The sequence below is a fragment of the Anoplopoma fimbria genome, chromosome 19 (assembly GCF_027596085.1).
Source record: "Anoplopoma fimbria isolate UVic2021 breed Golden Eagle Sablefish chromosome 19, Afim_UVic_2022, whole genome shotgun sequence".
NCBI lineage: Eukaryota > Metazoa > Chordata > Actinopteri > Perciformes > Anoplopomatidae > Anoplopoma > Anoplopoma fimbria.
The window spans coordinates 2277172-2302954 of NC_072467.1; the positions used below are offsets into that span (position 1 = coordinate 2277172).

Genomic DNA, 25783 nt, shown 5'->3' on the forward strand with positions numbered 1-25783 from the left:
TTCAGGAGAAATGAGTGGAGTAAAAAAATCCACCTCCTATTTATATCTGTGGGAGAGTGGGGCGGTCCCACGGCTCATCCTCCTCCTACTGTTGCTGTTATCAGAACTGACTGTGCCTAGCCCCCCCACCAGCCCTCCACCCCACCACACACACACACACACACACACACACACACACACACATAGACAGAGAGAGAGAGACACACAGCATCACCCCATTTCTTTCTCTTCCTCCCACCCTCTCCTTCCCATCTCACTTCTCTTTCTCTCCTCTTTTCTCTTACAAACACACAGACACACACACACACACACACACACACACACACACACACACACACACACACACACACACACACACACACACACACACACACATCTTATCTCCCTTCCTCACTACATACAATTCAGCATGACCCTTCAACACACATTTCTCTTGAAGGCACACAGAGACACAAGCTCTATCTTTTCTTGATCACACTTTATACTTTGCATTTCCTTTTTTTTATTAGCGTTTGTCAAACGTACAAACAGTTATAAAATCTAATCAGTAGTTTCTCTCACATAGATATATGTGAATTTACGCACGCACGCACATGTTTTTATATGTGTATGTATGCAGGCACACATAGAGGCACGTACACACTTCCACAACACGCACAAACACTCAGAGAGACTATGGGTGGAGGTGCGTCTGTCAGCAGCAAAACAGTCAGACAGATAATGTCTGAGAAATGCTAAAATTTTCAACTTTCCAGAGACCGTGTAGTTTGCTGCCTTTATTTCTAGATTCAAACTAATTAACTATTGAGACAGCCTGAAGTATACTGTCTGAGAAATTCAGAAGAAGAAAAAAAAATGAGTGACAAAAGAAAAAAGAAGGAGTAAGAAAGGAGAGAAAAGCAGTTAGGAGAGAGGGAGGGAGGGAGACAGACGTGGGGGAGAAAGAATAAGGAAGAAAGAAGCACAGGGAGGGGGAGTGAAGCTGAGTGGAGGAAGAGGAGGGGGGTTGGAGGGGGGGGGGGGGGGGGGTGAGAGAGACAGAAAGAAAAAGGGAGAGAGGAAAGAGAGCCGGGGTGGGGGAGGGAAGAAGAGAATGCAGCAAAAAGGAGGAAGAAGGAAAGGGAGAGATGGGGGGGGGGGGGGGGGCAAGGCATAAGAAAGGATGTGGCAAAAGAAAGAGAAAGAAAGAATAAAAGAGAGAGAAAAGAAAGAGGGGAGGGGGAGTGGTGGAGGGTGGGGATGGGAAGAGAGATAGAGGGTTGAAAGAAAATGCAGTGAAAGGAAAGAAAGAGAGAGAAAAAGAGAGAAGAAAAAAAAGGGGGGATGGTGGAGTGTGAAAATAAAAAAGAAGAGTCCATCAGCAAGAGAAAAGAGAAAGGGAAGGAGGAGGAGGGGGGGGGGTTCAGAATGAAGAAGAGGAGGAGGTGGAGGAGGAGGTAGGGGGGTGGTGAGAGCAAAGGGAATGGAGAGAGGAAAGGAGATAGAGAGACGGAGAGAGTGAGGAAAAGGAAAAACAGCAAGGGAAGACATTAACTATTGAACTTCCAGATTTCTTTCAGGCTGTGTTGAGAAACAGTGCGGCAGAGTACCTGCGGGCAAAGTACAGGTTGTGTGCTTAAGTAGTCGGCTCTGAAGATGATCCTGATAATTAGACAGGTATTCCATTTATACCAGAGCTTACTTTACCAATTTGAACTGGTAAACACTGGGGGAAATGTGTGGGGAGGAAGGAAAACAAAAACAAAAAAAAGTGCATTTGAGAAATGTATATGTTTAGGTGCAGGCAAGCACGACAAACACTGTGTGGACACGTGCCAATCGTGACTGTAAGGCTGAGGACTGTGCATAAACATTTCCTACTAAATAACAGGAAAGGGCAAACCTTGAAAACCTTGATCAATCATCAGCGGCTGGGAGTGCTGCGAGAATGAGAAAGATAGAGAGAAAGGGGAGCGGAGGGGAGGGGGAGGAGGAGGAGGAGGAGGAGGAGGAGGGAGAGATAGGGAATGAGAGTGAGCGCGAGGGAGGCGGGGGGAGGGAGGGGGGCAGGGGGAGGGGAGGGGGAGAGAAAGAGAAAGATTGAGTGAGGGTGTGAGTGAGGGGGAGAGATAGCAGGAAGTCGAGGGAGAGAATGGGAGAGAAAATAGAAGGAGAGCAAGGGAAGAAACAAAGAGATAAGAGGCTGAAAGACAAAGAAACCACATGGAAGAAACAACAAGGGACACGTACATAAAACAACACAGAACTAGCCTATGGGGAAAATGAAAAAGACACAGACAACAAAAGTTTGGGGAAGAAATACACTGGCTCCTTTCCAGGCCTGAATCTTCATAACAGCAATAAAAAATAAAAAAAAACCTGCTCGCTTGTCCGTTTACTTTGGGTACATTTGCGTTTGTGTGCGTGAGTGAGGGGGGTTAAAGCATTCTGGGAAAAGGCTATGCTGGATAATAAGCGTTAACTTTCAGGTCTTAGATTTTACAGGTTCCTATGAGCAATATGAGAAAAGAGAGAGAGAGAGAGACAGAGAGAGATAGAGATAGAGTAAGGGAAGTAAACCATTGCCCTGCTCTCGAGTGTGCTAACCCTCAACTGGGATTTCAAATGTGCGTGGTTGCGTGTGCGCACGTTGTCTGATGTCTGAGATCAGGGACAAGCACACACACACACAACACACACACACACACACACACACACACACACACACACACACACACACACACACACACACACACACACACACACACACACACACACACACCATTGAAACCAACACGCTTTCAGTTCCCCGCAGACCTGAAACAACACACTTCTGACACGGGTGTCCGTATGACTTACTGTATTTTCTACCAGTGACTTCTTGTCCGTTTTCTCTAAAATCTCTGGCCTGGTTCTCTGCATTGTTTATCTATAGGAGGACGACCATGCAGTCCGGTGTCACATCCTCTTTGTGATATAGGTCAAAGTTATAACTTTTTTTTTTTTTTTTTTTACAGCAAGAGGAAGAGAGCAAGATGTGAGGAAGAGAGCAAGATGTGAGGAAGAGGGGGGGGCAGATTCAGTTATCAGCTGTCTGTTTTCCCCTGAGAGAAGCTCAATGAATCTTAAAACTGCAGAAGACTCATTGATGACAACTCCCTGTTTTCCTTTCTTTTTTCTCTCTGGTTAAAACAAATGAGAGTACACACTCACATTTGAGAAATGCAAATGACAACATGCTGGAGGAACTCTGTATCATCTGTAGGTTAGTCGATCTCTCTCTCTATATATATATATAGATACACAACCCCGCTCCTCTTGCTGTAGATTAGTGAGCTCACATTGTCGATGTTGTTTCTTCATCCAGCCCGGTGACAGGCTACTCACTGCCCGAGTTTGCCCCGACTGTGTGTGCGATCCTGTGCTAGTCGATGGCTATAATTCAACATCTTCTTACTGTCACGTGAGCTGGGAGCTGTGTAGGTTTGAGTATAGGATATAGGATAGGTTATAGCCGCAGCATTCAGGTGAGGGATTTTTCTTCTGATCAGAAAAGGAGAAAGAAAAAAGAGAGGAATTGGTTTGTGCTCTGTGTTTTGAACTTTGAGTTATTGGACTGATGTTTGACGTTAAAGCCGGCCATTTCTCTCAGACCTGTGTCTCAGGCAGCAAGCCCACACACCTTCTGTTATTTCCAGTGCCGGATCAGCCTCACCTCTGCACGGCATGCTGATATAATAGTAAGTCTCAAGCATGATTAGCTGCTGTAATTAAGCTTTCTCATAAAAAAAGCACAGCAGGCTTTTTCACCAGCACAGAACAGACAATCACACAGCTTGAATTTTAGAAATGCAGATGGAATATGGCAAAACTGTATAAAATCAGCCACACCCTAGTCGCACGCCTCCAGCTTCTTCCTTTAAGGTCAGTAAGAACAGACTGGACACACAGACAGGAGAACACAAAAAAAGAGAAAACAAAGCTTCAGTCTTTATCTGTATTGCCTCACTCACTGCTGCGAAGGAGAGCAACTTTAAACGTGAGGCAAACGTGATTAGACAAGGTTGACTATAGGTGAATCACTTTCAACTTCAAGCAAATAAACAAACAAGAATCTGCTGCATATTCTGCATTTGTTTCAATATTGATGCTTTCCATGTTTGCTTGTCCCCCCCCCCCTGTATGTAAGTCTTACATTCATTCAACAAATCATTCTAAAGCAAACCTCAAGACAGGATGCAGAAATGGCCAAAGCAAAAAACCTTAAATAAAAGATTACTCTCCCCATTTTGTAGTGGGGGCACTAAATGGAAAGACAGAATATTAGCAATGAAATAGCTCTGCTTGGAGACAACATTGGAGAAAGGAGTGTGGGGAGAGCTTGAAAAAAAAAAGGACTGAATATAAAGGAGAAAAGACAGAGTTGAGGGAGGAGAGGAGAAGAGCATTCAGCAAGGAGGATATAAAAGGAACAGAGAGGGGGGCGAGGGAGTGAGACAGAGAGCTATGGAAGGAAAAAGAGAAAGAGAAGAGAGAGAGAGCATGAGAGAGAGAGAAAAAGAGGGGGGCATGGGAGAGCAAGAGAGAGAGAGAGGAGGAGAGAGAGATCAAGAGAAAGAGGGAGGAGGGAGGGAGGGGGAGCGAGTGAGAGAAACAGAGACAGAGGACGAAAGAGAAAGACAGAGAGGAGAGAAAAACAGAGAGGGGGAAGGGAGAAAGAGGGATAGCCACAAGAGACTCAAAAACCACAGAATAAAAAACCCTCTGTCTGTCTGTAACTCTATATAGATATACAAATATGAATACTAATATATGAACACATTGCATTTATTCAACGGGAAGAGGATAGTCAACAGTGCAGAATTCAACGTGCACCTCAAGTTCATTCAATAAGTCAGCAAACACAATGTAGGACTACGGAGAACTCATATCTTCTTATCAGGAATGCAGTTTTTTCATTGCAGTAAGGTGGGAGAGGAATTTTACCAAGGTACTTTATCCTATTTTAGTCGCTCTGAAGTCTCTTCCCGCTATGTGATTCATGGAAAAGTATGCTTATAGAATACGCTGTACAGTCTCACCAGGTTCTCTCTCTGTAGGTACTGAAATCTGCGCGTGACAGACGGATGTACATAAAGGGGAAAAAAAGCGTGATTTGGACGTTCATGCAAGTGTCCTAAATAGTGAAATGGCCCCAGATTTACTCAAGGTGAGGCCCACAATGAACCTCAGAAGCCTATTAACACTAGAGGTCTCTGGAGTGCCTTATGTGCAGGTTAGAGGCGACCACATTCAAACTGGCTGCAGCAGACGGTGGGGACACATCCACCGTCCTTCTATGGCCGTCAATCCTTTGTATTATTCCTCCACCTCCCGGTAACAAATTTCAGTCGGAATTACTTTTCTTTCGTCCAAGTTTCATTCTTTTAAATCAAACCCCTTTGTCTATCTCTTCTTTTGTACCTTCCTCCTGTTTCCATGGTTACCTCTCTCTCTGCTCTGTACACTATCTATCTCTTCCTCCGTTTCCCTCTCTGTCTCTCTCACTCTGTTCTTATCTTTCTCATTTTGCTTTCATCTCTGCCTCCCTTCCTCCTGCTTTATCCCACACCCTCCTCACTCCGGCTTTTATCTCTCTTCACTTTCATCTGTCTTTCACCTTTCTCTCCCCTTCAAGCCTGCCATTCCATCATGCTGGTTTTTTGGTTCTTACTTATAGAGAGAAAGTTTTATCGGTTTCCCTGTCAACTCTGCATTTTTAATCATTTCCAATTTATCCAACCCACTTTCAATGCCATTGAGTCATGCATTAAAATGTCTTGGGCAGAATGTGTGAGTGTGTGTGACTGGGAGATGGAAAGAATAAGGTGCAGGAGGCTGTAGTCTTTTTATTATCACAAAGAAAGGAAATGATTGCTGTCATGATATCTGGAGATTAACTGGCTGCTGTGGTTTTGTCTTTCAGGAGTGCAGTAATGGATTTTCTCTCCTCCCCCCCCCAAAATTTTTATTTTGCCATTTCCATATCAACAGTTACAGTACGTCAACAAATTCACAAACTGCCGTTTATGATTTTATTATTTTTGATTTACTCGTGGACGACGAGTAAATCAAAAATAGTCCCGCTGAGACCGGAGCCGTTGAGGAGGTAGTGCTCCTCGACATGGGGCTGCCTCCTGTAAGGTAGCCTGTCATTTCTCTGCAGTGATGAAGATGTTCTTGTGAAGCACAAATGCCTCCCTCCACGCACCTCAGTTGGGAGATAATCGTATTCACACACAGCTGTGGTTGGTTTAACGCACCACCACATCATGTGTCACCATGTGATACTGCACGCTGAACCAACACCGCTTAACCACAAACAGAGAGCGGGACACAGTGGCTCCTCACAACATGCCCCATTGATATTTAAGAGGACAATCATGGCTATACACACATGTGTGTGTCTGTTGGCCTAATACCAATTCACTGTAGGGTTGTCATCCATGGCGGTATACATAGGAGGGGGAGTGTGTCTTCAAGTCAGTGACAAACTCATTCCAAGAGACACTGCATGTGGTGTGGGAGGAAGTTTTGTTCTGCAGCTTTGACTGAAACTAACCTCCCTCCCCTCTCCCTCGCCTTCCCCTTCCCCTTAAAGTACCACAACTATTCAGAAAAGAGAATAAAGAAAACCTGAATAGAGGAAAAGGAGAAAAAAAATGGGGTCCCTAGGCGAGAAAGAAAAGAAAAACAATGAAAGAAAACAGAATGAAAAGAAGCCAAAGAAAAACTGAAGGAGAGAAAGAAGGACAGAGAGAGGGAGGGGAGACAGAAAAAGATACAGAGAAAAAAAAAGCATAAAGCAGGGAGAGAGAAGCATAGCAAAAAAAAACAAAACACTGAAAGCTCTGAAAGACAGGAACATTTCAGTGGAAATAAATTCTAAGAAGAAAATGAGGGGAGCACTATATTGCAAAGGAAAAGGTTTATGTGGAATAGCTCAAAATGGGTTTGAGAAATCGCTAATAACAAAAGAGATGCAAATACTAAAGACTAACCTTTTTTTATTTGTGTTAAATGAACATTCACGTTAAAATAGACTGGCTGAACCCCTTGTTTTCAATCATTGTAATGAAAGACAAAGAGCAGACAGCCATATATACACATGCTTTGACGATTAGAAACTATTCATATTATGTCAAACAGAGAACCAAACAGTTTTGACCTTTTAAATTTAACACATAATTTGACTTCCCTGCGATTTACTTCCCATTACTCATCAGTATGTCTGCCAGAACACTGTTATTATTATCATTATCGATGCAAGGCGTGTTTACACCAGAAAGAGGGAGTACATATGGTTTGTACTGTGTATTATAAGTGAATGAAATAGTTTGATGTTTAAGTGAGTTGTAACTACATTAAAAAAATTCACCTCAAGATATGAAGGAAGAAATGCGTGTCTGAGGGTTGGATTAGAATATTGATAAGACTCCTCCTTGGTAAATATGAGGCTACATCCAGCAGTTGCTTAGCTTAGCTTATCATAGCTTCGCACAAAGACTGGGGACAGGGGAAAACAGCTAGCAAAGACGACCGTACTAGCATCTCTAAAGCTCTGTAATTAACGTGCTTTATATTTTTTGTTTAAAAAAACATAGTGTGAAAACATCACGTTTGTATCAACAAGACTCCACGTGATGCTTGTAGGTGGTTTCTTTATCTTTTGACAGAGTCAGGCTAGGGTTTCCCAAATATTCTTTCTTGGGACCCACTTTTTAAAAATGACAAAACCATCGCAACCCAATTCACAATATGCCTTTAAATCTTTTGTGTGGAAATGAACATCCCTGAACATTTTTACTGCCAGTTCCATATCCCCTTAAATGATTTTGAATAGGTTAGCCAGCTATTTTGAAGAGATATATGTTTTAAAAATCCCAACTTTGTTTAATGCATGTGTTATTTGAAACATATATACAAGGTGAATACTTCATAAATGAGACCAAATAAATGCATTTAGGCAGAGTTAACAGGAAAAAAACATTATATTATAAGACCCTGTATATAACATTCAACATTATATAGACAATATAAAATACCATAATGTAGAGATAATATTTAAGCTTTAAGAGGATAGTTATACATCTCACATATTCCCTTATTGACTTAACTTATGTGATTGCAGCCCCTCCGTCTGACTGAGGTAGTAACAGTGCTTATTTCTCAGTCTATGTGGCTTGCAGCAGGTTAACTCTGTCCACTGGCACCAGTGATGTCATGATCAAGAATCCGATACTAGCTATCAGCAATACAATCTGTAATTGAAAACACTGACCTTCCAGCTCTTTTCTAGCAAAAATGCATGTGACAAACAATAATAATTGTGTTGTCTAATATGAATGATATTATTAGCTATGCGCACCATCACCACACTGCAGGTATGATCTTCATATTGGTCCAACTTCATCCTCAATGCATTATTGTTATGAGTGCTTCTTATATTCATATTTGTAGTCACATCTTAGTATGACTAAATTCAGCTTCACATGCATATAGTAGTTTAATTGTTTGATTAAGATGTTTGCATGGTTTACATAAAGCTGTTTTGAGTGTTGGATGAGTGTTAGTTTACAGGAATTATGAATATTATGGCAACATACAGGCACTTGACAATTGCTATTTATATAATGTATTTGTTTATTTGTACTGATTGATTTGCTTGCTACACTGCTCTTGTTTCAAATACACATTCTGTTACCTTTGTGGAACTGAATCAAACATAAAAAGAAACCAGATTAGTGGATAAACATGCCAAGAACAATTTGAAAGATTGACAAGTAAGCTCTGTTTCTTGACCTTAAATCAAATAACCTAGTTAAGGTTGTTGCAAAAGGCAGTGTATAATCTGATTAAGAATATATTTAAAGAGTGCATGTAAATGTGAAGAATGTTTATTTACATTGTTCAAGTTCTTCTACTATCTGGTTGTCTGATGTATCTGATCATGCACCTGCCGTGGCCTCACCTTGCTGCTTTATTGCTGACTGAACTGGAGCTTAACACGGTTCTCTGCTGCTGTACCTCATCTGCTTCTAGGCTAAAACTATGATTATAATAATATTATTAATAAAGTAGCTCACTTTTTATTCAAAATTCAGACATTCATTCAAGCTCAGGAACATTTTCTATATTCAAACTCTTCCTGACCTGTTTGAATTAGAAATGTCCAGTCTTTTAGCGAAACATTTGAAATAGTTTGTGAGCTGAGTCAAAATCAGTTAACTCAGCTAATGAATAAAATGAAGGAGGACACTAAAGCAGCACTATATGACAGTATTTTAGGTTTTACACTGTAGATGGCAAAACTTATTTATATTGGTAAAGAAATATATACTGTTCAAATTAATTAAAACAAATTAAGTTTGTTCAAACTTTGAAAAAGTGAATTTTTTTTGTTCTTAGGAGAACTCGTTTTTTATTAAATACAATTTTTTGAGATTTCTTAAAATGCAAAAATCATGAAAATGTGGGCTACCTTTGAGATGATGCAAGTTCATGTCTTGGCTGAACTCTCTTTCTTAGGAATGACATTTATACATTGCTTTCTTGCAACAACAAATACATTTAAAAAAGACAATTGATATCACCTGAGTTACATTTCTTATGAACATAATGAGGAAATGTTTTATTAAACAAACCTGGGAAGTTGCAAAATGTTCATAATAATGTATCTACAGAAAGTTCACCAACAACATATTGAGTCCTGCACTTCTGCCCCACATTCACCCTGATCATTACTATGGCTTGCTTGCAGTACAAAAACGTATAGCACTTACACTCAAAAAAACGTTGCTAGAGAACCTAATCCAGGCAGCAATTACATCCATAAAAAATGTGGTAAATTTAATTATAATTTCAATTTTAGTCAATGATGATTGTATTGGACTGCATTATGTTGAAAGGCTTTTTTCCATTTCAATTTCCATACATTACCTGAAAATAATTATTTTTTTAGATTAAAATAAATTGTATTGTATTGCAATTATATTGCATCAGTGTACCTAACTGGCTCTAAAATAATGACTCTGACTTTGCAGGGTAGAAGTTATAAATACACTCTAGTAATTGTTAAAATCATGATAACATGGGCAGTCCTACCTTTACATGTTACTTAATTGGCCCAAAGCTATGTAACTGCCACCAGTAGATCAGTTTAAATGATTGGATTTGGTTGCCAAGTGCTTCCTCTGATTAACAAGTGCTTCATATTAGTTGCTGTTAATCACAACAGCAAAGTTACAGTGCAGCACCTTTATGTAAAGCACACATATACACAAGTTATCTGTTAGAGTTTGGGTGGCTTTTTTATTTTATAGCTAAATAATTATCTTTGCAAAATGAAGGTTAAGTATTTTTGTTAAAACTTTGTTAGCAGAACCCCCAACTCTAGCACAAGAAAATTAGCTGGTAAACCAACACACATATTCACCACTTTACAAAACTTCAGGCATCTTGGACTGGGTGAGGAAAATTCTCTAGGTCCACAGTCTGTTGGATTTCAAAAGATGCACATCAGTTAGCTAACGACCCAATGGAGAATTCAACTTACCAACATTTGTTTTACAAAGTACATTCAGTCAGTGGTGGTGGCCAGTTAATTACACTTTCATTCCATTATTCTCATCCAGGCAGAAAACTGTAACATGCATCCAAATGATTGCAGTTAACTCTAAAACAAAACAAAACTGCTTGGTCCCCAGCATACGTTTCTCTTTTTTTCTTCTTCCGTTCAACAGACAGTGACCTTCATCAAGACCAGTTGGTATAACTGCCAGTTTACGTCAATCGTCAAAGTTACAAAGAGGTTTCATCTTTGTCTGCGACAGAGGAATTGTCATTATCTTGGGTAATACTTTGGTAGAAGGTTGAGTCTGCCTCATGTACCTCCAGACTTATAGTGAAATCATCTTCTAAATAGTCAACCTAGCAAAGGTGCCCACTCTTATAAGTCCGTACCTTAAGGCATTCTTGGTGTTGCACTCTGTTGTACACACATAGAAAAATGGGACTACTTGAGTGAAGAATGAAAAAATGCTTGAGAAAGAAGTTCAAACCATACCTAGGTCCCCTCCACACATCTGGCTAGTTACTATACGAAGTGACGGTGCTTTTTGGATGGTCAGTTTTAGAAGTCTAATTGTTAGAAAATGTTGTAAGCCACTATGTAGGTGTCCCCAGTGTACATACTGTGGTACCAAACCAGTTTAGAAATTACATTGGAACTAGGGATCAGAAAGATCTGAATGCATCCTGACAAACTTTGGCCATTTTGGGCATATGTCACACATTTCAAATGCCTGGTAACCAAATTAAGTGCTTAAGTCTGTATCCCAAACCCCCTATTGGCAGGTCTTCTATCTCGTCTTGTAGATTTGGTTGCGACAGTCAAGGACTGGTAGTGACAAACTTCTTAAAGAGTTGTGCAGAGTAACCTGATTTTATTCGTAAGGCTTTGAGCCAGTTGATTTTTATATTTGAAGGTTTCAATTCTCAGAAAACTTACTTATAATAACTAAACCAAGAAAAAGTCATAGACAATTTGTCATTTAAGCTTAATGGAATCATGTCATCTTGGATCTAGTTGCCCAATTTTAAATATTGTTAGTAATAGGTCTGTTTAGTTGATTCAGATAATAGATATAGGGTCTACGTGACTCAAATTCTGTCCCCTACACATGTCGGTGAGTGCTGTGCAGACATCTGTGTGCAGCCAACAATGTATGTACGCATTGGCTGCACATCGAACATGTTTCAACACGTGTGCTTGATTCCAGGGTGGAACTGACAGACTTGCAGACATGGCAGGTGAAAACTTATTTTGGGGTATCAGCTTCTATAAGCAATGTCTTAAGAAGGCAAGACTGCCGCCGGTGCTCAGATGTCAGGTATGGCTGAGGCTGGAGTCATGGCTTCTTCTCCAACTTCATGGGAGGCAAGCACATAGATGGTGCCTCTGCTTAAGTATCGAACACTGATACAAGACAGCTCCCACTCCCATAACCGACATATCAACTACATGTGACCACAAACTGGCAAGCTGGATCAGAATAGATAAGGACAGGGGCTGAGATGAAATGCTGCTTGAGTTCTTGGGATGCTTGGTTGCCCATTGATGACCACCGACAGAATTGCATTGACGGGACCAGCCAATTGAAGACTACCCTAATCTTGGCTCTTCGCATCTGCACATCAATGTGTCTTGGGATTTGTTGAACACTTATTTTTAGTTCCATATACTCAGGAGGAACCTCAGTGAGGGGAACTCAGAGGAAGGTGAGGAAGCAGAAAGAACATGAGGAACATGCATTGTTCAATTTCTGCAATTAGACCACAATGACTATTGTGAGTTCAACAGAATGATATACTCAAGTGGTGGTTAACAACAATCCAAGGAGTTGGCCTCCAGTGAATGCGAGGCCAAGCTTGAATGCAGTCCATAAAAAAACTTTCATCAGTACCGATAACATTGAAGATTTAAACTAAGAGAGACTGATTGTTCTTTTTTAATGCCCTGAATGCAACGTTACAAACACAACCAAAGACAATATAGTTCAGCCTAACTGCACAGGCTTTGCTGTGTCTGATGTATAGCTCTCACAACTGTGGAGGATATAATGTCCCGATGATGGTTTGATGAGGAGGTTAGACATTTCTCCCTCTTGCGCTCCGTCGTTGGTTAGCAGTCCAGATGCTTTGATTACTTCTCCCTCTTGGCTGAAACCAAGGCTCTTCAGTTCGGCAGGGAGATGAAGTACTGTATGCTACTTGAGACCTCTTTGAAGAAAAAGAATAAAGTTGAAGTTCAAAAATCAGCAAGAATTTGTGTGGAATCTACGGTATGTTGGTGCCCTGAGGGTACTCCACCAATTTAACATTGCACTTTCATAACACTGTCAGACTAACATCAACCGTTAAAATAGGTTCAAAATGGATTTACCACAAACAGGGACATCCAATCTTTTTTATTGCATGCCTTTTCTTCCTTGTCAAAACCTGATGCCTACAGTACCCACAATGCAATGTTCCAGCTGAGATTTGGATGTGTAATGCTAGTTGTGGCCAATGTAGCCTCGAACGGCTAGCCTCAAGCAGAGATGAGGAGTGGACTACAGAAATCTGGTGAGATGTTATCATTTTTTAAACCTGCGGTCTTCAGCCCCAACCAACTTGTGACGTCTGATGAATTATCTAAAGTGACATCATCAGGTTTCCTCTGAAGCCACAAAGAGAATTAGCTAATTCATTTCACATATGCAGTAGGGCTCCCCAAGAAAAAAAAACTTTGAGGTGTAAAATTGGAGGAGTTCCCCTTTGTGGCACTGACCATGAACAGTAACATCTTCTTTCAACCGTTTTATAAACAAGAATGGAAAATGTGCACTTGAAACACCAGAGCAGTGGTCAAGAATTGAGGGTGTCAAATGTTAGGAAACTAGGAAAAAGTGGGAAACTCCGACTGTACAGCTTGAATTGTCTGGTGGAGTTCCACACTCATTGCAGATTGAGATATCTTTTTGGCAATGTGGGAGAGTTTAGTATGCACAACACAGAAATTAATCTGATGAACTATACGCAGAGGAGGGAAGAGATGAAGATGGGGCAGTTTTTGGTGTGACAGCCCCTTGCTGGCAGAGAATTGAATCTTATTAGAACTGTCTGGTGCAGTGCATCCTCTTCTCTTTCTCCATATGCTTCTCAACTGCACTGTCTGAATAAATTAAATATTGAAAATGTTCACCGTGGTTAAAAAAAAGAAAGCATGCCACTTAAGCTCATATTTTTAAGCCAATGCAGTTGTGAAGAATGTTCTAATGTTTGATGTCTAAAATTGTTTGGAGTTTTTTGTTCCAAGCATTGAGTGACCTCTGAAATTATAGGTGAAGGCCGTACAGCTCTCCCCAATGAAATAAATAGTTTTTGTACTATGACTATGAGGATTATGCACAAACAACCAGTGGACTCTCATTCTCTGTATTTCTATTACAGATTGGTTTTGACTCTCAAAAAACTTATTAAATCATTATAACATCAATCAAATCATAATCGCTAGCTGCAAATCTATTCAGCTCTACAAATCTGTTTTCCTCATGTCCAGAGAGCATCCTGGACGTGTTTAATACTATTTTCAACTATTTTGCACTATATACTATGTTAGAATACAGTTTTGGAGACTGTAGACTAATTATGTGCTTTAAAGACTCAACTGTGCTGTAATATACAACTGTAAGTGTTATTTTGCTTAGGTGACTAGATTATTAATTCCAGATTTATTTTGTATTATTTGTAATTCAACTCCCTCCTTAAAAGCCTAATAATTATCACCATCCAGTGCCTAATGTTTTTGCCAATGTTAACATTTGCAAATAAAAGATGGTGGCTTTACAGAGATTCTTCCATTAGTCCGGTGGGGTTTGGCAGAAAATGCATTAAAAAAGATTAAGTTATACAACTATAAACAATCTAAACAATGTGGTCCTGTTATCCTGGTCAACGCAGTTTATCTTTCAGGTTAAAAAGCAGTTTGTTGTCCCAACTGTACTGCAGGAGACAAGCTAATTCTCATTACATATGAGGATGGAGAACATAATCTGCACATTTCAAAACACTATAGAAGAATTGTTAGGTTTATGTAATACTTGTTTCTATAAGTCAGTGTATCACTGATAAAATCAGTGAAGAAGAAGAAGTAGAAGAAGAAAAAGAAGAAGAAAAAAAGAAGAAGAAGACAGAAGAAGAAAAAGAAGAAGAAGAAAAAGAAGAAACAAAAAGAAGAAGAAGAAGAAGAAGAAGAAGAAGAAGAAGAAGAAGAAGAAGGCTGTAAGTCCATGTACAGAAAATGTATGTTGCAAAACATTAAGGCTTTGCCAATGATTCATCTGGAACTCATGTCTATCCAGCTTTAAGAATACGCAGTGTGTCTTTTACTAGCACCATACAAGCCAGCCAGGCCACTGGATTCAGTCATAATGCCATTCATATTAGGGCAAAAAAAACCCACATAAAAGGATCATTTTTATGAACAGATTACAATTTGGCAAGCTACGCTCCAATATTCAATCATGGTTTAACTAATCCATGATGTTAGCCAGCTAGTTTGATACTGTTAATTGGCATCATTTAATTTCTATTATGTCATTAAATGCAGTTGGAGGATTTGTTTGTCAATATTAGAAAAACAATGGGTTTTTATTTTAAATAGAAAAAAGGAACACACATTGACTGGCACTATGATAACAGACAGCACCGTTAGGCTTTGGTTTCAATGTGATGGACCACCTTGGACATATGCAACACTGCCAATAAATCTCATAAAGGTGTTAAAAGATACTCTCACTATATTGCACTATGATATATATACATTTGATTGCTGTTAAATAAATAGTTACATGTAGTTTTCTAAAAAGCTGCAAACCTCAAAAAGTACTGTTCATTCAAGCCCTGTTTAAGTGCAGTAAAGATTTTCTTGTGTTTTCATAAAACCCTCATGAACACAGAAACTGAATCACAAGCACTGACTTCTCTTTGATTTTTGCTTTTCATTGGTCATTTAGGCTGACCGCGCATCGTGTGTTGCGGATGCCCTCCAGTGCTACTCTGCTTAGCCAGTTCTTCCTCAGAGAGGTGCTGTTCCCTTAGGATTCACACAAAGAAAAGAAAAAGAAAAAAAACAACTTTTTCACTATTGGTTGAACATGACAGGGCTGCCAACTCTCACCCACTGAGTGTGAGATACACCAAAATGGCTTAGATCCCCCACTCCTGCTCTTTGCCTCTTGTACATGCAGAGAATTGCAAAATATAGAGGACTGCGGCATTTTATTTGAAAAGAATATATAACTATGTTCCCATTTAATTAAAACACATACCTCTACTTGTCCTGTTAAGTACCACTGGCAACCCGCTCTTTCTCTTGTCAAATGAGCAAGCAAATGTTTAAAATAATTGCTTACTTTGATTGTGTGACACTGAAATAGTTTAATGTTGATTATTTTGTATAAAATTGCAATATTTTTTAAAATCTGTAACCCAATTAGATAAGATGGAAACACATGTCTCTTCAAAGCAAGGCACAGTGTGCATTACTCCTGTTTCAAGGAGCGTCATGTGCATCTTTAGTGCATTTTGGTAGTAGGTGTTGTCGTTCGCTGTAAAGCAATGATGAAGGGCGGTGGGAGATTATTTCTTTGAAGGGCTGGAGACACGCTTCCCCCTCAAGATGTAACACACAGGCTCTAAAATTATTATTTGTTGCATGGGTCTGCGGTTGTGTTAGATCTTAAAGAGATTTTAAGAGCTTCATCTAGTCAGTTATATGATTTGATTTTACAATGATATGGATGCTTATCCTGTACATCTTGAATCCTGCACATCTTGAATTCTCTACAGCTTGCTTGCATCTCGCTGCTCATTGTGCTTTTTCTTTTTTAAATGAACAATTCTACCTTCCCTGGTCTCGCGCTCAGGCTGTGTATTAAAATCGCCTGTATTTAAGAGAAAGAAAAAGGCATATCAAGCAACAATTAGTATGATTTTTAACCGATGGCCTTATTATTATATGTTAAAGGTGTACATTTCCTTACAGAAATGATTGTATTTTATACTGGTTATCATGTGTAGCAACACAAATATGCATTTTACACAGATTCTTGCTTATGTTTTTAGCTGTACCAGGTTGTCAGTTTTTATCATGAAGTAAGATTCAAACCCTGACAAAAGTACTACATTACAGTTCAATTTTGGCAAAGTGCAACCATTAAAATAATTATGTAGAATTATCATACATGGTGGACAATTGTTTTGCAGCACCTGCAAAAGGAAGCAACATCACCTCCACGATTCATCAGTGATATATTTAAATAACCCTTAAAATACATGTTTGTCATTTTATATCTTTACTTCATTGATTGAAATTAAAATATTAGTGAGCTGGGCCTTTAATACAATTGGAGAAATAAACAGTTCTCCTCTTTTCTGATGATTGTAGTGAAGAGCATATTCCAGTAGATGGCACTGGTGCTCTGTTAAAAAAATGCATTTAGTTGTGGATAGATAGATAGATAGATAGATAGATGGATGGATGGATGGATGGATGGATGGATGGATGGATGGATGGATGGATGGATGGATGGATGGATGGATGGATGGATGGATGGATGGATGGATGGATGGATGGATGGATGGATGGATGGATGGATAGATAGATGGATGGATAGATGGATAGATGGATGGATAGATGGATGGATAGATGAGAGAGAGAAGCGGTTTCCTAGTATAGTGAGATAATGAGTGTAATAATATTGTGTATAATGTTTAGAAATATAATTGAGTATCTTTTGTCCACCATCCAGAGCATGTGTAATAATAACACATATATTAAAGCAATACACAGCATGTATATACACCATACAAAATGAAAAAATATCAAAAGCAGTCTTAATGTTTTCAACATATTCTAAAGACGTATGTCACTTCCGGCTGCCATCTTTGTTTCATTGAAACTTTGGGGATTTGTGCCGCGGACGACGAATAATTATTATTAACTATATCTGAGTTTTTTATGTCTTGTATTTAAAAAGAGGTGCCTAATGTGAGCCCTGACTCCAACAGCTATGTGACGTCACTCATTTAAAGGCCCGTTGACGCAGAGTTAGCCTCGTGTTGGCGTTAAGATAGCGACCGTTGCATTCGCAGTTTCAAACGCGAAGGCTATAAAAATGAGGTGTTTTTATGGTTACATTTTGTTGCATAGTTAACTTTGACCAAATTCACTATGCTTTTTCTTAATGTTCATGTAACGTTAACTTAAGAGGGTTGACGTTTAAACCATGAAGGTCAAGGAACTCTAAACATTGTTGTCTCCTCACTTTAATTACATATTAATAATACATTTAGAGATGCTGATGGTATGTTTAACCTGACTTACCTTTAGCTCATTTTACCATGTTGGTGCATTCTTTTCTTTAGTTACTGGTAAGAATAAGAGCCAACAAGTTAACATATTTCAAAAAATGCATTTTTAAACTTGCACTTTTGGGTTTTTTCTGCACATCATATCTTGCAGTCTTGTTAAAAATGTGTCAAAATGTGTAGCTTTCAATTGAATGATGTTTTCAAAAACCTTAGTGGAGTAAAAAATTGCTGGGTTGGGTAGGAAGACAGTCTTGCCATGAGCATAAAATATATTATTGGAGCTTAAAACGATTATTTAATCTCCAGTCATTTTGAATATAGTTTTCCCAGAGACTATATATTGCCAATATGTTGATCATAAATCAAGCATTACCTCAGATAGGATTAGTTATGGCTGATTTGTTGAGCTTGAATTGTTTAATCAGTATTGTCCCCTGAAGTTACCTCCCTGGATGCAATGTCTTTGCCATTTAACACATAACTAATATGCTAGCATACTGCCTTTTAATATGCTTACTACATTCTAGTTTGATCATTCAGGTTGGAACAAGTGTAACATTAAATGTTTCACTCAAGTTAAAATCTTTCCAACTCAAGAGGATGTACTTTAACCTAAATTCACGGCTTGAATGCAATCTTGCTGCCTCTAAAATTAGCTTCATGTAAATTCTGAACACATTTGAAACACCCTTTCACATGCCTCGTCCTTTACACGCACCACTCATTACTTTTCACCTGCCAGTGAGGAGGTCAGCTGGGGGGCATATAACTCTATGATATCCCCCCAGACCCACCTCCTCCTTGTAAGCACTATGATAAAGTAATGCAGTGACAAGGACATGGTCCCTCACTGACTTCTCACCAGTAAATACAGCCAAAGCTGGCCAACAGTCCAAAAGTGAAATATATATTTGGTTTGCAATGATAAACAAAGACAAGGCGATAATGCTCACATTTATTTTTTAAATAAACAAAAAACTTACATGTCAAGAACCGGTACCCGCTCAAACGATTGATTACCAAAATAATTGCCACTCAATTATCTGATTAATTACTGATTGATTAATTGAATTTCAGCTATTATGGTAAGGATTGCCCACAAGCATTTATCTGTGTTGTGGGGAGGAATTAGTGATATGGCAGTGCTGCTATAATCTGAAATACAGTATTGACAGCTTTCAGTATTTCATGCACCATTTAAACTGGAATCAGTGTATGTGTATGTGAGTAAGACAGGGTGTTACAGCTGCATGCCCCCCTTACGTTTATCTTAATAGGCTAATTAAATGATGGTAAGTGGAGCAGTCAGTTGGTCTTATTATTATAAACTAATACATCAGATATGGTATGTAATTAACTTTAAGAGCTTCAGTGACCTTTAAATTACACAACATTTGAGAATTTGTATAATAAAATGAAATTAGTAAAGTGACATTAATTATTATTGATTAATTTTAAGATTATTCTTGTAAGTACAGTAGGTGATTAACCATTCCTATTTTGTAACTGTAATGAAAAATGCAGTTCCCAGAACAATGTCTTCAGTGTGCTTGTGTTTTACTGACCAATGGTCCAGAGGCTTAAAATAATCTATTCAATTTACAGTGACATGAAACAGAAAGCCAGCAAATCCTCTCATTGGAGAAATTGTGACCAATTATATTTGGGGTTTTACCGGATATGTGGCTGGAAAGATTAGAATATTTCAAAATTGTAAGTAACGCGGGTCAGAAATATGACAACATATATTTATAACAGCCCACTTTACATCAGAACACCAGGTTTCATTTATCTTAATCTTACTGTGCTTGGAAAACCAATATTCTAAACAAGAGTCCGTCATAATCTGCTATTTTATGTTGCTCTTGTTACTGACCCTAATTTATTTGAGTGCAGCAAATGCTGTGATTTAATTAATTCTCATTTAGGGAATGTAAACTGAACACCTTTTTTCTGTTGTGGTGAAACATTTTGCGGTTTTATCTCAGATCTAAATGCCAGGAAAGACTTCATACTCTTCTCTTCATAATGCTGTGATCGTAGCCTACCAGACATGGCTGCACACACTGATCTGATCTGTTTTGCCATTGCTATGCTGCGGTGCAGGTTACAGCAGAATTTGGTCCATTCAAAAAAAAAAAAACTAGTCCAGGATGTTGACAGATGTATGTTCAGGAGGCCACTAGGGGGAACCCAATCCATCATCATATGGCATAATTCACTGCAGTCTACTTTGAGATGGGGATGCAGTGTAAGATGGTGAGCTGGTATCTTGCAGTGGTGGACACAATTAAAGCAACCTCTTTGATATCACTCAGTCCCAACTAACGAAGACTATGGCCTCACCCCAGAGTGGAATCCGTACCTCACTGACACAGACTTGAACAAAAGTTGACATAACTGTTGTATAATTTTTTTTATTGTGGATTACTGCAACACGCAGCTGTTGCTTTTATTGTGTCCACCCCCTTCAAGGTGACATCAATGTCACTCAGATATTAGTCAAAAATATCAGGATGTTGTACTTGAAATTGATGACGTGAAACAGTTTGGAGTATTTTAGAGTGGAATGATTTTGCTCTTTTTTATTTTTAATATTTAAAGGACATTGTAATTTATATGATTTCACTTTAAAAAGGAATATTTGTAATTTGTAAATGATTGAGAGTACATTACATTACAGTCATTTAGCAGACGCTTTTATCCAAAGCGACTTACAGTCAGTAGTATGTTACATATCATTCACCCATTCACACACTGATGACAGGCTACCATCAAGGTGCCACCATCAGACTCTAACTAACATTCATCATCCAGTCCACACCGATGGCAAGCCTTCAGGAGCAACTTGGGGTTAAGTGTCTTGCCCAAGGACACATCGACTGCCGAAGCCGGGTATTGAACCACCGACCCTCTGATTGGAGAACAACCTTGCTCTCCACTACGCCACAGCCACCCGCTGTAACCCTAGAATGCTTCTCTTTAAAATAGTATCACAGTTTTCCTATTGTTTTTTTTTTTTACTTAGATGATTGAGTCACCACATTTTAGTGCGAAGAATTCAAACTTTCTTTTATTTACAGATTCAGAGAGTCATAGATAACCTCTGTGTGCGTCTCCTGATTGATGTGTTCAGGGAGCTTTTGGTATACATGAGAGACTTCTGAGACTGACATCGAACAGATGAGGCAGGATAGAAGTAGACAATTCATTGTTCTGGCTGTTCTTGAGATGCAGCTCTGCATTAAAGTGTGACAATAACCTTGACAGACTGGACACGGTGCAAGGAAACAGCCAACATTTTGTGGTGCTGCTTGAAAATAAAAAATTAAGAAAAAAAATATAAAAACTTAAAAGCTACAGAGCTGTTTCTGTAAGAAAATAGGACTATTTAATCCACTGTTGGTTTGGTTCATGCCCCTTTGGGCTGATATTGCTCACAACAGGGCTTTCTGGGGATTGTGTTACTCTGCATGATGTCAAGGTCTACAGCACCCAGCTGTACAGGTGCAGACCTGTCCTGCCCATGACTTTGTTGTTGATTTACTCCTTTTGTTCTCAGAACAGCCAGTGCCTTAAACCTTAATGCAATATTTACGAGCACATTGTCAGGGACTTTCTTCCAACTACTCACATTGGGGTAACAGAGCTACTGAACCCAACTGCAGAAAAGTGAATTTGGAATTTGGCCACATTCACACTAACCACTGTAGCTGGATAATCTTACAAAGCTTGACGTCTAACCTTGTCTTATAATGTATCAGTAAAGCTGAAATATTTGATGTTATATATATTTGATGGCGTAAACATTTGCTGGCTCCAGCTTCTTAAATGTGAGGATTGTATGCATTTCTGTCATATGACGTAGATAGTAAACTGAATCTTCGGGTGTTGGTGTCAGCTTTATTAAGATGTCGCCTTGGGCTCTGGTAAAAATAGTTTTTCATTATTTTCTCTTTTTTTCAATTTTCCCACTGACCCCTGCCGGCTTCAAACCAGTAAGAATACATAGATTTGTTGAAAATGATAAAAATATATAAAAACGACGCAATCAAAGTTTCATGGAATAAAATGTATGGAATAAACCAATCACAAGTGTGCAGATTGGTTTAAGTCCATAGATGTTTTGTGTGTTAATAGTCTTTGCCTAAGTTTAAGTTGATATAAGTACACTTTCAATGCATTGATTTAGTGCTGGAAACAACTTTTGCTACACTAGATTTTATTTATTTGTCTTTATTTGGCATTCATATTTGCCTTTTTTCCCCCTTTTTTTTTTAATACAAGTTTAAGTTTTATCGTTTCAGGCTTTGACTTGACTTTTGTGGTGAAAAGCCAAGTAACAGACACTGAGCTTTTGTTTCTACCCTTCTGATTTAATCTAGCACCTGTTTGCTATGCAAAGCCTCAAGAAGGGCTCTTTGATATAGGGGTGTGTGTATGTGTGTATGTGTGTGTGTGTGTCTCACACTCTGATGCAAAATCTGATCCTATCTCTTTGATGCTCTCACTAATCTATGCTCCAAGGGTGGCCATGAGTATTTGATTTTGCGTATTTATTTCCTAAAATAGTGTAGAATAGCTATATGGATAATTTCAAACTGGATTACACTAGTCTGTTCCAGCTGTTTGTTAGTCAGACCATGACCTGAAAAGAATAAATAATAAATCAAAGAGCTACTGAAGGCTTAAAATCAAAAGTTTGTCTGAATGCAACAAATGCAAGATACAATCTTGTATCTTTTTACAATGTATGAAAATATTAATATAACGTCTATTATATATAGGTCTTTTGATGCTTGATTAATAGATCAATCTCTTGATTAATTGAGTTTAATTGAAGGGAGTTTGAGGAGAGTAGTCATTAGTTACAAGCGCTCTTATAGCTTTTTTATATAACTCAGGACTCGACATTAACGATTGCCTGTTTGCCCGGTGCAAGAAAACTCTGGGTTAGGGCAAGTGTAATGCCTCAGTTGTCCGATTGGGCAAGTGAAAAATAAATGTAATGTCATACAATTTGTATTTTGGTGAGGAACTTGAATAAACACAGTTGTTTGAAGGAGATGTTTTCACAGCAATATAAAATATATATTAGAGAGGGAATTATGCCCCGTTCAAATGGTACTTTGTGGTATATTTTTATTTCAGACTACATTTCATTTTGTAAATCTTATTTGGATATAAGTCAATGGCCGTTTATGTAACATTATGCTTCTTGCTGGCCCAGCGCTGAAAAACAAAAACACATGCAGGTATAGGAGCATAAAAGATGTGGTTGCATTTATTGGCCTTAAAATTTGCACATGCTTAGAAGGTCAGCATATTATTTTTACTCCCTTTACCTTGGCCAGTTTGAGTGTGCCTGAAGTCTGGTCAAACAGAAACTATTTTGTTTGATCTGAATCCAGCCTTGTAAGTGGATATGTGCTGTATCCAAAATCCACAACCAAAGACTAAAGGCAAATATCTCCTAGTGTCTTGTACTTTCGTTGTACTTTGTACTAGGATTCTCACTGAAACTCCATCACAAGGTCCCTTCAGGCTACTGATAGTCAATAGGCCTCTGTGCCGTGTGTGATGTTATGCTGCAGGCCTAATTCTCGGCTTTGATAAGGTATTCAGTTACTACAGAATATATCAGTTTCAGTTTTTGACAAGTGTAGATCCTAAGTAAAATCCCCTTTTTTCTTTTTACGGTCATTGTTTGTCATCTCCAGTAAGATACTGTGGTCATTTGTCATGGGGGGAAAAACTGTCATAAAATTGAGATTCACAAGTGACATCTTGGTTATTTTAGCTTTACCTGTGAAATGTCCCAGCAGTCTTTTAACTTTGTGCAGTAGCCTTAGGACACAAGAATAAAAGGCCGTTAGATTGAACATATGCATAATGTTGAGCACTTTGATATTCGAGTGTTGACACAGGTTCCTCCTGTGATTGACCCATTCATATGAGGCTGCTGTCCCAAATTAATCCCATTTCATCCCTGTTTATAAAATATCGGGTCTGCACGTAGCTCCCTATACACTACTGGTAAATCATCAATATGCAAATAATGTTGGTTTTTAAGTATCAGTCTCAGTTTTCTGTGCCCTACTTGCTCTCTCTTTCTTGCTCATTCGCTGCAATGTCTTTCTTTTTTTTATTAATTTTAGAAGACTCAGGCTGGCAGTTAAATGTTTTTTTAAATATCCATAACATTAAATCAAAGCCTGTTTGGATGATGCACATTGACTCACCCACTTCGGCTGCCAACAGGGGTTTAATCTCCGTCATCGTGTTCACCAGAAAGGAGTTATGTCTAGTTGCCTGTAGGTCTCCTACTCAAACCTAAATAAAAATGCTTTTTGAATTTATAGAGACCTTTCTTTAGATGTCATTGTAAAGGCAGGCTGCCCTGAGGATGATATAATTCAGTGATAAGCAATTATTTTTCACTGAAATCAAACGTTTGCCAAATGTGATAAATTCTTAGACTTTTTTTTAGCCTTTGAGTGTGTTTCTTCTTTGCTGTGCTACAAATGCTGTAGCTTATTTTTCTGTCATGGAATAAGTTTGAGAGCTTACTTATGTAGCTACTGTGATTTTTATCAGAGGGTTATTATTGTTCCACAATTTCACACAGGAATAAAGATGTTTAGACACCTGTTCTTTATTTCTCGACCAAATAAGAAGAGCCCGTACCCAAGGTGGAGTTGGGTCTCAGCTTTTCTTGTTAAGGCAACAGAGTTGTTATTTTAACCCCTATCGGATCATGCAGCTGGATCTGTGCACAGTCTCTGTTGTACAGTTAATGCACAGATAAGCTGCAGTAATGAGCTTGACTGCTACTACAGTGATTGATGTGGTATTATCAAAGCATTGCCGGTCACTGAAACTTTACCTCTTCTCACAAAACTACTTGTCAAGTTGTAATAAGACAGGAAGAAAATAAATATTGGTCAGACCAGGTACAACAATTGTGGCTATGTTGCATTCCCATTTATGACTTGATACTACACAATACTTGAACAAGCCCTTTAAAGACTTGAGACTTGAAAAAAACTTAAAAACAGCTCTGTGGTGAAGTGTGTTAGTAAGATAACATTTTATTGTCAGGTATGAGAGATATTCTAACCTTGAGAAAAAGGGAATTGGCCCATGGATCTAGGGATAATTGTGCTTGTGTGGATGTGTAATTATGCTGTACTGCAGCAGCATCATTGGACCTGTAGGGCTGAGTGAGTGTGTGCTGCTAAAATTATAAAAAATGAGTCCTCTGAAATCATCTCTGCAGGCTCCTTCTGACAGTCGTCAGAACTAATCCTTGCAGGTTGAGTCCTGTGTTGTCAAAATATATATTTTCAAAGGATGCATCATAGAGTGATTTTAGTAAACAGCCAACGTCATACACACAGGGGATGCTAATATCACAAGGGCCTTCAACGACAGATGGTCAGGAACAAGACTGACCAGGCGAGATCACAGCATGCATCAGCTCGGAGCTTCTACTGTCTCTGTGTCAAATAGGCTACTGTAGCATTCATGCAATGAGGCTTTTCCAAACTACAAAGCACTGGGCTATTTCTAGCTTAGTATCTCACTGTTGTGTTTTTGCATGCTTCCAGCCAAGATCTCCAGTCCAGGACCTTATTGTGGTGACAGTACTGCAGATACTAAAGAAAAAGAGCATCTTCATTTGTTATGTACATTAAAAACTAAATTAACTGGCAGCTGTTTTGATAAGCAATTCATTTTCAAGCAAGATTGCCGGATAATCAATGGTTCCAGGTTTAAGTTGTTCGGATTATCTTTGTTTTTGGACTATTAGTCATACAAAACAAGCGACATAATGTCGCCAAGAAAT

At 38.8% G+C, this 25783-nt stretch overlaps 1 protein-coding gene across 2 annotated transcripts in view; it reads right to left on the reverse strand.

The window, feature by feature from the left end:
- Positions 1-25783, reverse strand: part of LOC129107893 (pro-cathepsin H-like) — a 243842-nt gene that overhangs the window by 100661 nt on the left and 117398 nt on the right. The gene's annotated exons all lie outside the window — the stretch shown is intronic.